Here is a 14,646-nt window from a genome sequence, read left to right on the forward strand (position 1 = left end):
GTTTATCTTCGAACCTGCTATTCTGGCAGGAGCAGTTGAGCACTGCTGATTTCCTAGCAGGTGAATGTGGAATTGGGCTTGTGGTATACTTCAGTCAGTACCCCATTGACACAAATAAGAAATAATCAAAAACGTTTTATCAGTTAATCTCTCTCTCCTTTCCTTCAGGAATAACTCCTGTGTTGATATTATAGAGAGGGGTACCCCTCTTGGCTGGTTAGCACCAAGGTGTGCATCTCAAATTCGTGCTGCAGCAACTTCCTGGTCTGAGTTTGCACTTTCAATGATCCCTTGAGAGAGTCTGTTTTCTTGAAAGAAGGCTCAACACTCTTTGGATCAAATGGCCTGTTTCCATGTTGTAACATTGTATGTATAAGTGCTGTTTAAGCCTTCACAGAATTTAGCTGTAACACAGGAGTTATGCTTTTTAATAGTGACCTTCCTATTCATTAGATCAATCTGTACTGTAGCAACATTTTTGTGGCTTCATTTGGGGAAGCATGTTCATGTTCCAGTCTTGCAGTACTTGGGCATTCAACTCCCAAATTTGAAATTTAGGATGGTGTTTGGGTGCAGGACAATATCAACCAAGGACACCATTGAATTCAAGATTGTATGGGATTCTGCTGCAGCTTCACTTTCTCAGCTGATTTTGATGATGCTACTTTCATATTCAAGTGGGGGTCTCCATTCAGGGAAGCAAAGTTAATGAATTGGTGAATTAAAGTGGAGTTCTCTATGCATACCATCCAGTTCATGCTTTCAGCTCCACAGTTGGCCTTTAGGCATATTGAACCTGTCTTGTGCAGGGCAAGACATTGTGCTTTTTGGACAAACAGCAGAGAGGCTGTCTCACAAGGAAACGTTGTCCGTCTCCCTATTTTTCTTTTCCCATTCCACTACTCGCTTTTCAGGAACTAGTGGGGCTGGTTCTTTGGTGCACATACTTGATACAACATCTGACTGAGATCTGAATCGTCCATAGACCCCTGGCAACTCATTGGTGCAAAGATATTTTCATCCAACTTCAGTTGGATGCCATCAGCTTCCTTGCTTCAGTTGAATTACTGTGTAGGTAGGATAGGGATGGGCTGTGCCCTCATTTCCTTGGAGAGATTTTTTTATTTCATCTAATCTCCAAGGTTACCATAATCAGGATCGAAGGATCAACTCTGATTCTGAAGCTCCTGTTAACCTTGAAAATGAAGCGTTGGACATTTAGCTTTGTCTGCCCAATTGTGTGTCAACCTTGGCTCAGTTGGTAGCCCTTTTTGCCTCTTAGTCAAAAGATTGTGGGTGCAAGTTCTCTTCCAGAGTATGAGCACAAAAATCAAGGCTGACAATCAATGTGGTATTATGGTATGCTATACTGGTGGAGTTGCTGTCTTTTGGATGAAACATTAAACCAAGATTGTGTCTTTCCTCACAGGTGGACTTAAAAGTTCCTCAGGCACTATTTTGAAGAAGAGCACAGTTATCCCCACTCTCCTGGCCAATATTTATCCCCCAGTATCTCAGATTATCTGGTCGTTATCACGGCATGGCAGCACAGTGGTTAGCACTGTTGCTTCACAGCGCCAGGGACCCGGGTTCGATTCCCGGCGTAGGTCACTTTCTGTGCGGAGTCTGCACGTTCTCCCCATGTCTGCGTGGGTTTCCTCCGGCTGCTCCGGTTTCGTCCCACAAGTCCCGAAAGACGTGCTTGTTAGGTGAATTGGATATTCTGAATTCTCCCTCGGTGTACCCGAACAGGTGCCGGACCAATGTGGCGACTAGGGGATTTTCACAGTAACTTCATTGCATGTATTCATTAATGTAATCTTCATTAATGTAAGCCTACTTGTGACACTAATAAAGATTATTATTATTGTCACATTGTGCACAGAAAGCTTCCACAAACTGAACCCATATTTTGTGCACTATAATTGTGACTGCACAAAACACTGAGATGTCCTGTGGTCATGAAAAGGCATTATATAATGCAAGTCTTTTTTTTTCAATTTCACTGCTCCAAAGCAGATGGATCCTACAGCTGGAATTATTTCCCAATTGCTAACTTGCATGAGAGAGAATGATTTGGCTAACATTCATCGTTGTCTTTAATGCTTTAATCTACTAAGTCATTGTGTAAATCATTTGCTGATTGCAAAGTGGAAGAAATTGATTTAATGGCATATGTTCAAAGAGCTTGCATTCTGGTTTTTGAAAAATCTTTCACCACATCTTATTCAATAGCATAAATCTGGTTTTGTCTGATCAGAAAGATAGCAAGAAAGGTTTTTTGATATAAAAACATATATGTATAGAGAGAGAGAGAGACCATTAATATTTCAGGCTATTTTCTTTGCTTCATGTTTGTAGAATACAATATGGAATTTGCTTTGTGGATGACAGTTTTATTGTCTGAAATTGGGATTTAGACCTCGACTCCACCAGCTGCTATATTTGTTTTTGGAACTTGGCAGCAATTGTGATTTAAAACTCCGATTCTGTTTTTTTTTGACGAATGCACTTTTAGTTTAAAGTTTCAAAGCAAGGTCCAGGCACTGGTCATTAATTTTTAAAAAACTTTTAAGTACCCAATTCACTTTTTTTCTAATTGAGGGGCAATTTAGAGTGGGCAATCCACCTATCCTGCACATCTTTGCGATGGAGGGGTGAGACACACACACAGACACAGGGAGAATGTGAAAACCACACGATATGTAACCCAGGGCTGGGATTGAACCTGGGTCTTTGGCGCCGAGAGGTAGCAGTGCTAACCACTGCACCACCGTCCCACCCCGGCACTGGTCATTACTGCCTATCCTTATGCTGCAACCTTCATATTTAAAAATAAAATGCATTCTTCAAACGCTGGCCCCTCTCTTTACTGACTGCCGGAATGTGGCGACTAGGGGCTTTTCACAGTAACTTCATTGAAGCCTACTCGTGACAAGTGATTTTCATTTTCATTTCACAGAATGTTTATCAGGTTCTGGTTTAACTCCAGCGATGTCCAGAGGATGCATTCTTCAAGAATGACAATTTCCCTATAGTAATTTTTTTTTTAACCATAGCCAATACTTGAAGATTCTGTAATCAAAATCTGTGCAAAACAAAATAAAGTCTTGACTGTTTCCTTCAAACTGCCTCCAAATCAAAGTAGTATTTTAAGGAAATTGGTGACCAACAGCCTGATTATTTTCTCTTTCTTTCTCTTCCCTCTTCCCTTCCCACAAATTTAAAAGTAATTCTTTTTTTCTGGAATGCAGTTTCACAAATGCTGAAATCCCTTCACTTAACTGGTGACTAGCAAGTTTAGACCATAAGACCATAAGACATAGGAGTGGAAGTAAGGCCATTCGGCCCATCGAGTCCACTCCACCATTCAATCATGGCTGATTTCAACTCCATTTACCCGCTCTCTCTCCATAGCCCTTAATTCCTTGAGAAATCAAGAATTTATCAACTTCTCTTAAAGACACTCAACGTCCCGACCTCCACCGCCCTCTGTGGCAATGAATTCCACAGACCCACCACTCTCTGGCTGAAGAAATTTCTCCTCATCTCTGTTCTAAAGTGACTCCCTTTTATTCTAAGACTGTGCCCCCGGGTCCTAGTCTCCGCTGCTAATGGAAACAACTTCCCTACGTCCACCCTATCTAAGTCATTCATTATCTTGTAAGTTTCTATTAGATCTCCCCTCAACCTCCTAAACTCCAATGAATATAATCCCAGGATCCTCAGACGTTCATCGTATGTTAGGCCTACCATTCCTGGGATCATCCGTGTGAATCTCCGCAGGACCCGCTCCAGTGCCAGTATGTCCTTCCTGAGGTGTGGGGCCCAAAATTGCTCACAGTATTCTAAATGGGGCCTAACTAATGCTTTATAAAGCTTCAGAAGTACATCCCTGCTTTTATATTCCAAGCCTCTTGAGATGAATGACAACATTGCATTTGCTTTCTTAATTACGGACTCAACCTGCAAGTTTACCCTTAGAGAATCCTAGACTAGGACTCCCAAGTCCCTTTGCACTTCAGCATTATGAATTTTGTCACCGTTTAGAAAATAGTCCATGCCTCTATTCTTTTTTCCAAAGTGCAAGACCTCGCACTTGCCCACGTTGAATTTCATCAGCCATTTCTTGGACCACTCTCCTAAACTGTCTAAATCTTTCTGCAGCCTCCCCACCTCCTCCATACTACCTGCCCCTCCACCTATCTTTGTATCATCGGCAAACTTAGCCAGAATGCCCACAGTCCCGTCATCTAGATCGTTAATATATAAAGAGAACAGCTGTGGCCCCAACACTGAACCCTGCGGGACACCACTCGTCACCGGTTGCCATTCCGAAAAATAACCTTTTATCCCAACTCTCTGCCTTCTGCCTGACAGCCAATCGTCAATCCATGTTAGTACCTTGCTCGAATACCATGGGCCCTTATTTTACTCAGCAGTCTCCCGTGAGGCACCTTATCAAAGGCCTTTTGGAAGTCAAGATAGATAACATCCATTGGCTTTCCTTGGTCTAACCTATTTGTTATCTCTTCAAAGAACTCTAACAGGTTTGTCAGGCACGACCTCCCCTTACTAAATCCATGCTGACTTTTCCTAATCCGACCCTGCACTTCCAAGAATTTAGAAATCTCATCCTTAACAATGGGTTCTAGAATCTTGCCAACAACCGAGGTTAATTGGCCTATAATTTTCCATCTTTTTCCTTGTTCCCTTCTTGAACAGGGGGGTTACAACAGCGATTTTCCAATCCTCTGGGACTTTCCCTGACTCCAGTGACTTTTGAAAGATCATAACTAACGCCTCCACTATTTCTTCAGCTATCTCCTTTAGAACTCTAGGATGTAGCCCATCTGGGCCCGGGGATTTATTAATTTTTAGACCTCTTAGTTTCTCTAGCACTTTCTCCTTTGTGATGGCTACCATCTTCAACTCGGACCCCTGACTCTCTGGAATTGTTGGGCTATTACTCATGTCTTCTACTGTGAAGACTGACGCAAAGTACTTATTCAGTTCCTCAGCTATTTCCTTGTCTCCCATCACAAAATTACCAGCGTCATTTTGGAGCGGCCCAATGTCAACTTTTGCCTCCCGTTTGTTTTTAATGTATTTAAAGAAACTTTTACTATCATTCCTAATGTTACTGGCTAGCCTACCTTCATAATTGATCCTCTCCTTATTTCTCTCTTTGTTATCCTCTGTTTGTTTTTGTAGTCTTCCCAATCTTCTGACTTCCCACTACTCTTTGCCACATTATAGGCTTTCTCTTTTGCTTTGATGCATTCCCTAACTTCCTTTGTCAGCCATGGCTGCCTAATCCCCCATCTGATAACCTTTCTTTTCTTTGGGATGAACCTCTGTACTGTGTCCTCAATTACTCCCAGAAACTCCTGCCATTGCTGTTCTACTGTCTTTTCCACTAGGCTCTGCTCCCAGTTGATTTTCGTCAGTTCCTTCCTCATGCCCCTGTAGTTACCTTTATTTAACTCTAACACCTTTACATCTGATTCTACCTTCTTTCAAATTGGAGATTGAATTCGACCATATTATGATCACTGCCTCCTAAGTGCTCCCTTACTTTAAGATCTTTAATCAAGTCTGGCTCATTACATAACACTAAGTCCAGAATGGCCTGTTCCCTCGTGGGCTCCATCACAAGCTGTTCCATAAAGCCCTCTGTAAACATTCAATGAATTCCCTTTCCTTGGGTCCCCTGGCAGCATTATTTACCCAGTCCACCTGCATATTGAAGTCCCCCATGATCACTGTGACCTTGCCTTTCTGACATGCACTTTCTATTTCGTGGTGCATTTTGTGCCCCCGGTCCTGACCACTGTTAGGAGGCCTGTACATAACTCCCATTATGGTTTTTTTGCCTTTGTGGTTCCTCAACTCTACCCACACAGACTCCACATCATCTGACCCTATGGCGTTTAGTGCTATTGATTTAATTTCATTCCTAATTAACAAGGCAACCCCGCCCCCTCTGCCCACCTCTGTCTTTTCGATAGGTTGTGAATCCCTGGATGTTTAAATGCCAGTCCTGAACCCCCTGCAACCATGTCTCTGTGATGCCTACCACATCATACCTGCCAGTCACAATCTGGGCCACAAGCTCATCTACCTTGCTTCGTACACTGCGCGCATTTAAATATAGCACCTTTAATTCTCTATTACCCCCCCCCCCCCCCAATCTCTAGTTTAAAGTCCTATTGACCACCCTATTTACTCTTTTCGCCAGAACACTGGTCCCAGCTCAGTTCAGGTGGAGACCATCCCAACGGTATAGATCCCCCCTGTCCCAAAACTGATGCCAGTGTCCCATGAAAAGGAACCCCTCTTTCCCACACCACTCTTTCAGCCACGTGTTAACTTCCCTTATTCTTGCCTCCCTATGCCAATTTGCACGTGGCTCGGGCAGTACCTGTTTTTTAATTTGAATCCTAGCTCTTTATAATCTCTAAACAGGTCCTCTTTCCTAGACTTGCCTATGTTGTTGGTACCGACATGGACCACAACAACTGGATCCTCCCCCTCCCTCTCCAGTATCCTTTCAAGCCGGTCAGAGATGTCCCGCACCCTAGCACCGGGCAGGCAACATACCATGCGGGACTCTTTATCCTTCTCACAAAGGATACTATCTATCCCCCTGATAATAGAATCCCCTACAACTTGCCTATTTACTCCCTCCCCTTGAATGGCCTGCTGAACCATGGTGTCTTGGTCAGCTGACTCATCCTTCCTGCAACCCTGTTCGCCATCCACACAGGGAGCAAGTGCCTCATACCTGTTGGACAGAGTCAAGGGCTGAGGCTCCTGAGTTCCTGACTGCTGGTTCCCTTTACCTGCCTGACTTGGAGTCACACCCTGCTGTCCCTGGCCACTGGCAGGATTTAAACTACTCTGACAGGTGTGACTGCCTCCTGAAACACAGTGTCCAGGTAAGTCTCCCCCTCCCGGATGTGCCTCAGTGTTTGAAGCTCAGACTCCAGCTCATCAACTCTGAGCCGGAGCTCTTCGAGCAGCCAACACTTACTGCAGATGTGGTCGCTGCAGCTCGCAATGGGATCTGCCAGCCCCCGCATCAAGCAGCTCAAGCACATCACCTGACCGGCCATCACTAATTAATTAATTAGTTTAATTTAAGTTTATGGTGGGTGCAGCTTCAGCCAATCAGACACTAATTTACACCACTTTTAACTGAAAATCAGCACAATTAGATTAACCACTTACCTTTCCTGGTTACCTCACTGCACCAAACTACCAAATTCTCACTCTGTATCTCTCTCACTCCGGCTGTGTCTCCTTGACCTGCGCAATGCTAATAATATAATATAATAATGGTAATAATAATATAATCTGGCACTTACCTCACACCAATGGATCTTATTATTAGGTTAGAGGAGGAGGGTGGGTGGGAGACACGACACGTGTAGTGTCTCGGGTTTCCTCTCCACCAGAATTTATTGGTTGGGGGGGGGGGGTTCCCAGAGGTCGAACTTCCGGTTCCTGCCTTATATTTAAAAAAAAAACGAAAAGAAGAACAGAAACGGGACTAGGTAAGTGTTTTGAAAGGAAAAAGTTACCTCCCAGAAATCACTTGCGCACCGCTCCCGCCGAAATCCAAAGGCCTGCTCCTGTGAAGGTAAGTGTTTTTAAAGGAAAAACTTACCTCCCAGAAATCACTTGCGCACCGCTCCCGCCGAAATCTCTCTCCCGTTAGCCTGCACCATTCTATTGGCTGTCGACCATTTTCCCTGGCTCTACACTTTTTAAAAGTGGCATAAGTAAATGCGCACCCCACGCAAATATCAAACAATAACCTTCATCAAGAGAAAATGCTACCATCGCCCCATGACGGTAGCATTGTGGATAGCACAACTGCTTCACAGCTCCAGGGTCCCAGGTTCGATTCCCAGCTTGGTCACTGTCTGTGCGGAGTCTGCACGTCCTCCCCGTGTGTGCGTGGGTTTCCTCCGGGTGCTCCGGTTTCCTCCCACGGTCCAAAGATGTGCGGGTTAGTTGGATTGGCCATGTTAAATTGCCCTTAGTGTTGGGTGGGGTTACTGGGTTATGGGGATAGGGTGGAGGTGTGGACCTTTGGTAGGGTGCTCTTTCCAAGAGCCGGTGCAGACTCGATGGGCCGAATGGCCTCCTGCACTGTAAATTCTACGACATTCGATGGCATTACCATCGCTGAATGCTACATTTTGGGGGCGGAAACTGAACTGGACCAGCCATACAGATACTGTGGCTACAAACGCAAGGAAAGCAATTCATGTCCTCCATCTATAAGGCACACGTCACGTGTGTGATAGAACGATCTTCATTTGCCTGGATTAATGAAGCTCCAAGAATGGTCAAGAAGCTTGATACCATGCAGGACAAAGCAGTCCACTTGATTGATACAACATCCACTACCGTAAAAGTTCACTCCCTCCACTGATGCACAGTAGAAGTAGTGTAACCTATATAAAAGATGCACTGCAGCAGCTCACTAGTGTCTCTTCAACGATGCCTTCTAAATCCAGCACCTCTGCTACCGAGAAGGACACGGGCAACAGGTCTTTGAGAACACAACCTCTCCGAGCCGCACAGCATCCTGACTTGGAAGCATATTGCTATTCCTTCACTGTTGCTGGATCTATATCCTAGAACTTCTGAACAGCACTAAGTGTACCTACCAGATGGACTGCAGGGGTTCGAGAAGCGGCTCATCAGTTACGGTTAAAATCGTGGCAGAATTGGATAGGCTAGTTATGGCGATAATGACTCAGAATTACTGGATGTCCATCTTCCTCCCCACTCCCCCACCCCCAAGATGCTATGGATCAGTGTTTATCAAACGTTTTTTCCGGGACACACTTTTGGCAACCGGCCAACCTTCGGCGCCCATGCCAGCTGACCTTCGCGACCCACCCTGGCCAACCTTTGCAACACATGCCGTGTTCGCTTATTTAATGTGAAAGGGGAGCCCGCTTTGTCCTCACGATCTCACTTTAATCCGGTTCCAAGGAGGAGAGGGAAATGCAGATATCAGGTGCAGGGTTCAGCCAATTCCTTTGTGCCGTCTTTATTAATACGGAAAATCCAACCTCACATGTAGATCGTCATGCTCTGCCCTGGATTCCCCTGCAAAATGCTACACCAGAATGCTGACAGCCCCTTGGGCTTTCGGCATATTTTAATGTGGTATTAAGCTGCAGCAGCGTAGAGTCAGCTCTAAGTTAATAACTGACTCTGTAGTCTCAACCTGAAAAGGAATCCCCCCCCCCCGCCCCCCCCACACACACACAATAGACCATCTCACGATCAAGTGGCTTTGGGACCTTTAAACTTAATGCAATATGGCGTGACTTGGCTTCCCCCTTACTCCCAAACACTCCTGCTCTATGAAGGAAGAAGTCACAGAACAGGTACACTATTTCTGAGGAGGCTCAGTTCAGAAGACTAGGTGAGAAATATGGAGTTCCACATGTGGAGCTCCAGTGTAACTAAAGAGTGAAGAGGAAATTCCACAGCAATTGCCAATCCTAGGACGATTCAGCCCAATGTTTCTACTTGTGGGGAAACCAGAGCTACGGCCCATAAATGTATTACGAATAAATCCAGCAAGAGAAGAGTTGTTGAATGTGGAACATTTTGCCATAGGAATTGTTGAAATGCATAGCATAGATGAATTTATTAAAATAGAGTACCCAATTTTTTTCCCAATCAAGGGGCAAATTAGCGTGGTCAATGCACCTATCCTGCACATCTTTGGGTTGTGCTGTGAAACCTCTGCAGACACGGGGAGATAGTGCAAACTTCACACCGACAATGACCTGGGGCCGGGATCAAATCTTGGTCCTCAATGTCGTGAGGCAGCAGTGCTAACCACTAAGCCACAGTCTCGCCCCTTGCTTTGATGGGTATGTGAGGGAGAAAAGTAAAAGACGATCTCTACGACTATCGACCACAAGCATACCTTCGCTCTCAGTATAATCATTGGGATTCTTACAGCTCCATGCGCTGTAAGATTGGCCTTATTAGCAACCTTGTAAATGGAGCTCAAGCCATTTACTCACCATGCGAGCTTGACACTGAAACAGGGCATATCAAAGCCATCCTTTGGAATATTGACTACCCTAATCCAATGCTTGCTTGCTGTAAATTGCACAAATTCAGGAATTGCCTGAAAAGTTCCCAACCTACCTCCGATTACCCTGGAAAGCTAAGGGGCGGGATTCTCCTTTTCTGAGACTTGAAGTGTTGAAGCCAACGTAGAATTTGTGGACTTTCATGACAGAAAAACTGGCGCCACACCTGGACTGATTCTGGTGCTATTAAGAGGCTAGGACCGGTGTTGCATGGAACACAATCTATTCCAATCAAAACCTGTGTGGGATTCGCCGGGTCCGTGATTGTCCACATTGAGTTTGTTGTGTCTCATTGTTTCCCAAGCTCATTCTTTCGAATGAACTCGTTTGTCTCCGAGGAGTCAAAATAATGTTCCTTTCCCGGTATATGACCCGTAGTCTGGCCGGGCTGGGTACAGCACCATACCACACTTTTGTCATGAACAGTGCGGTTTTGGCGCTGTTAAATTCTGCCTGCCACTTGGCCAGGTCTGCTCCAATGTCCTGGTACAAGCGGTGTGTCCTTCCCACTTGCACAACTGTGTGGTTTTTTTTTGCCTACCTCCGGATCCGCTCTTTATCCTGAAATCTATGGAGCCTCCCTATCATGACCCGTGGTGGTTCCCCTAACTTGGTCTCTTGGAGCAACCGGTGGGCCCGGTCCATCTCTGGGGGCTTGGCAAAGCCTTCCTCCCTGACCAATTTTCCCGAGCATCGACGCTACATACTCTGTTGGGTTCCTCCCCTCTGTGCCCCAGGCCAGTAGCCCGACGGTTCACAAGTTCTGCCAACAGGACCTGTTCTCTTGGTCGTCAACTTTTCCTTTCAATGCCTTCTGGATCATGACCAACCTTGCCACCATGAGTTTGAGCAAGGCGATCCGCTCTCCCTGGTCCATGGCAGCTTTTTCTAGGTCCTGCGCTGTTGCCTCTTGGGCCTGTCTCCGCTCTACTTTGTCCATTGTCTCCTTTATGGGGGCCAATGTAGCCTCTACTGCTGACCCTACTGCCGCCATAAGGTCCTCTTTCATCGCTTCTTCGTGCCTCTGGCGTTCCGATGTGATGAACTCCATCAGCTTCTACATCTTCACCGTGGTCGGTTTTGGCGATCCTGTTGGTTCTCGGCTGCCACTCTGGTCTCCCTGTTCAGGGGTCGAGGTTTTCCTCTCCATGCTCTTGCTGTTTTTCTGGCTGGCTTGCTGGCTTGTTGGCATCCTTGTTGGGGGATTAAACCATTAATCTGGAGAACATTTTGGCTCAGTGGTGGATGGGGGATTAATTTGGGGAATATTTTGCCCTTTTGGTGCCTGTTTGGCAGGGTTGAACGGTCTAATCGAGTTCCTAGGAGAGAGCCACCTTTTGTGTGACCGTTCAGCTCATGCCGCCGCCGGAAGTCTGAACATCCCATTCATTTAGTGGGCTTTACGACCCATTTTGACAGGCATTCTACATGAAACCCATGTGACTTTATAACATTCTCTTGAGACAATGGGCAGTTGACCGTGTTGCGTCTTTGTCCTGAGTTTGGGAGATGATGCAAGAAAAACCTTAATGCTAAGAAAACAGAGTCTCCGTATTTCTCCAACTATTTCTAACATTTTTTATATTTTCAAAGTTACTTTATGATAACTATATTAAAACTACCATTTTCTTATCACTCTTTTCGCTCATTGCTGACCATGACCATCTAGACCCTGCTCTGGAATTCCATCCCAGAATCGTTCCACTAATTCCACTCTTAAAAGTCAAAATCTTTGACACAACCTGTGATCAACTGCCCCTAATAACATCGCACCAGGGCTAAATGGCTGGTTTTGAAAGCAGACCAAGGCAGGCCAGCAGCACGGTTCAATTCCCGTAACAGCCTCCCCGAACAGGCGCCGGAATGTGGCGACTAGGGGCTTTTCACAGTAACTTCATTTGAAGCCTACTTATGACAATAAGCGATTTTCATTTTTCATTTCATTTCATTTTCTTAGTAGTGAAGTGCAAAAGGCAGTCGTTCAGCCAATCTGCACCAGCTGTTTTGAAAAGTAATTTGGTCCCACTTTCTGAACCTTTCCCCATATTCCTGGTTTCTTCTAGTTCATGTATATATAATTTCCTTTAGAAGGCAAGCAATTGAATCTGCTTTCACCACCATGTTAGGCAATGCATTTCAAAGCTTAGTTGCTTGTTGTGTAAAACAATTTTTCTACGCATCACCTAATCATCATAATTTTGTCCCCTAGTTATCGTCACTTCAACTATTGAACAGTTTTTTTTAATTTGTTTTTTTTGCTCCCTCAAACCATCATGATTTAAAAAAAACCTCCTAAATCTCCTCCTCTAGCCTTTTTCTCTCTGAGAACAGCCCCAGCTTCTCCAGTCATAATCCGTCATCCAGGAACAATTCAGTAAATCCCAACTGTACTCTCAAGCCCTTCATCCTTCCTGCAGTATGCTGGCCAGATTTAGACTGAACCAGTGTTTAATAAAATTTTAGTAGAACTTCGGGTTTGCGTCTGCCACTTTTTTATAAAGGCTTGAATCCTAAGAGTTTTCTTTACGGCTTTGTTAATCTGTCCGGCACCATGGAATATTTATGGAAAAATAGTGGGCCTTGGTAGGGTGCTCTTTCAGAGGATAGGTGCAGAAGTGATGGGTTCTATGAAATTGGACATTTGCATGACAGCGGCAATAATGGCCAGACAATACAAGCTAAAAGGAGTACAAGAACATAGCGACTTGGCATTATTTTTGCATAAATCTTCAAAGGTGCCGGACAGTAAAAGAGAATTTCTGGAGCAGCACGGTGGTGCAGTGGTTAGCACTGCTGCCTCACTGAGCTGAGGACCCGGGTTCGATCCCGGACCCGGGTCACTGTCCGTGTGGAGTTTGCACATTCTACCCATCTCTGCGTAGGTCTCACCCCCACAACCCAAAGATGTGCAGGGTTGGTGAATTGGCCATGCTAATTTGCCCTTTAATTGGGAGAAAAAAAAAAGAGTTGGGTACTCTAAATTTTAGAAAATGGGAAAAAAGAGAATTACTGTTTGGAGCATCCCAATTATGCCAGACTGCTGTCGAGAGAGATTTGCAAGGATCTCTCCTTTAGTGTGCTGTTTTTCTCACAGCAACAAAGAGTCAGCTTGGAAGGATTTGAGAAGGCAATTGTCAGCTGCCTAGAGCTAGAACAATGAGCATAGAGGGCAGTAGAAATCAGGGGTGTTTCTAATCTAATGTCACTAGGTTCAGGAATTGCAAGGAAGGCCTGTGCTTGGAATGAAGAGTCCAAGTACATAAGGAATTAAAATTGTCAGATCTGCTGGTATTGGCAGTGGAATGCATACAGAAATCTAAGTGCCTGACTGAGAAATGGAAGAGAGTCAGTTTGCATTTCAAAGAGCAGTTGCACACTCTTGATTTGGATTCAGAAAATCTGAAGCAACCCTCGATCCTGTTATGTATAAGGGAACTCTCGATGGAAAGAAATAAATAGAAAACTTTATAAGTGCAATCTCTGATTACACAGGGCGGACAATGGCACAGTGGTTAGCACTGTTGCCTCTCAGTGGCAGGGTCCCAGGTTGATTCTGACCTCGGGTGACTGTGGCGTTTACTCATTCTCCCCGTGTCTGCGTGGGTTTCCTCCGGGTACTCCGGTTTCCTCCCACAGACCAAAGATATTCAGGTTAGGTGAATTGGCCATGCTCCATTGCCCAAACTTTAGGTGAGGTTATGGGGCTAGGAGTGGGGAATTTGGCCTTGGTAGGGTCCTCTATCGGAGCAAGGGCCGATGCATACTTGATGGGCCAAATGGCCTCCTGCACTGGAGGGATTCTATGATCACTTTGCACTATTCCGTTGATCTTGTAAATAATTAACTAGGCTTGCAGCAAATTATGCCACCACTATAAGCCTGCAATAAAATCATTGTGCATAAGTGATATGGACATTGTGGATAGTAATAAATGGGTCTCCCTAACAATCATACCGCTACCAAAACCGCTCACCTCACAAGATATCTGCATTGAATTTCAAATGCCATCTGTCTGCCCATTCCACCAGCCTCGTTCCTGGCTTGCTTCTGCATCTGTGAAGTACCTTAGATTTTTTTTGTATTCAAAAGGATGAATAGATGCAAGTTGTCAATGTAATAATCTTTCAGATTGTTATTGATAATGATATTAGAGAGATAAATGTTGCTTGCTCACAGTAAAATCCAGTCAGATGTTGTTAGAGATGGACAATACATTTTGGCCTATCTAGTGACACCCATATCCTGTAAATGAATTTTTTAAGTTGCCATTTTATGAACGTCTTAATTAGCAGAGAAAACCATATCTTACACAGCCATATGTGGAACGCATTATTTCTGCCGTTGTGATTCAAGCCATTCTACACATTTACTTTTCAGTTATGATCGTCAAACTAAATGGTGGAGAGAATGCATTTAGATTTCTAATCTCACCAATTAATTATTGTGCAGCAAAACCGAATTCTGCAATCATTAATAGTGTGACATAACAGTCTGATGATTACGTATT

General features: G+C 44.7%; 1 protein-coding gene across 2 annotated transcripts in view; it reads left to right on the forward strand.

The window, feature by feature from the left end:
* Window positions 1-14,646, forward strand: part of nup50 (nucleoporin 50) — a 101,341-nt gene that overhangs the window by 69,978 nt on the left and 16,717 nt on the right. The window lies entirely within an intron of this gene.

This window comes from Scyliorhinus torazame, chromosome 19 (genome assembly GCF_047496885.1).
Source record: "Scyliorhinus torazame isolate Kashiwa2021f chromosome 19, sScyTor2.1, whole genome shotgun sequence".
In the NCBI taxonomy this organism is placed as follows: Eukaryota; Metazoa; Chordata; class Chondrichthyes; order Carcharhiniformes; family Scyliorhinidae; genus Scyliorhinus; species Scyliorhinus torazame.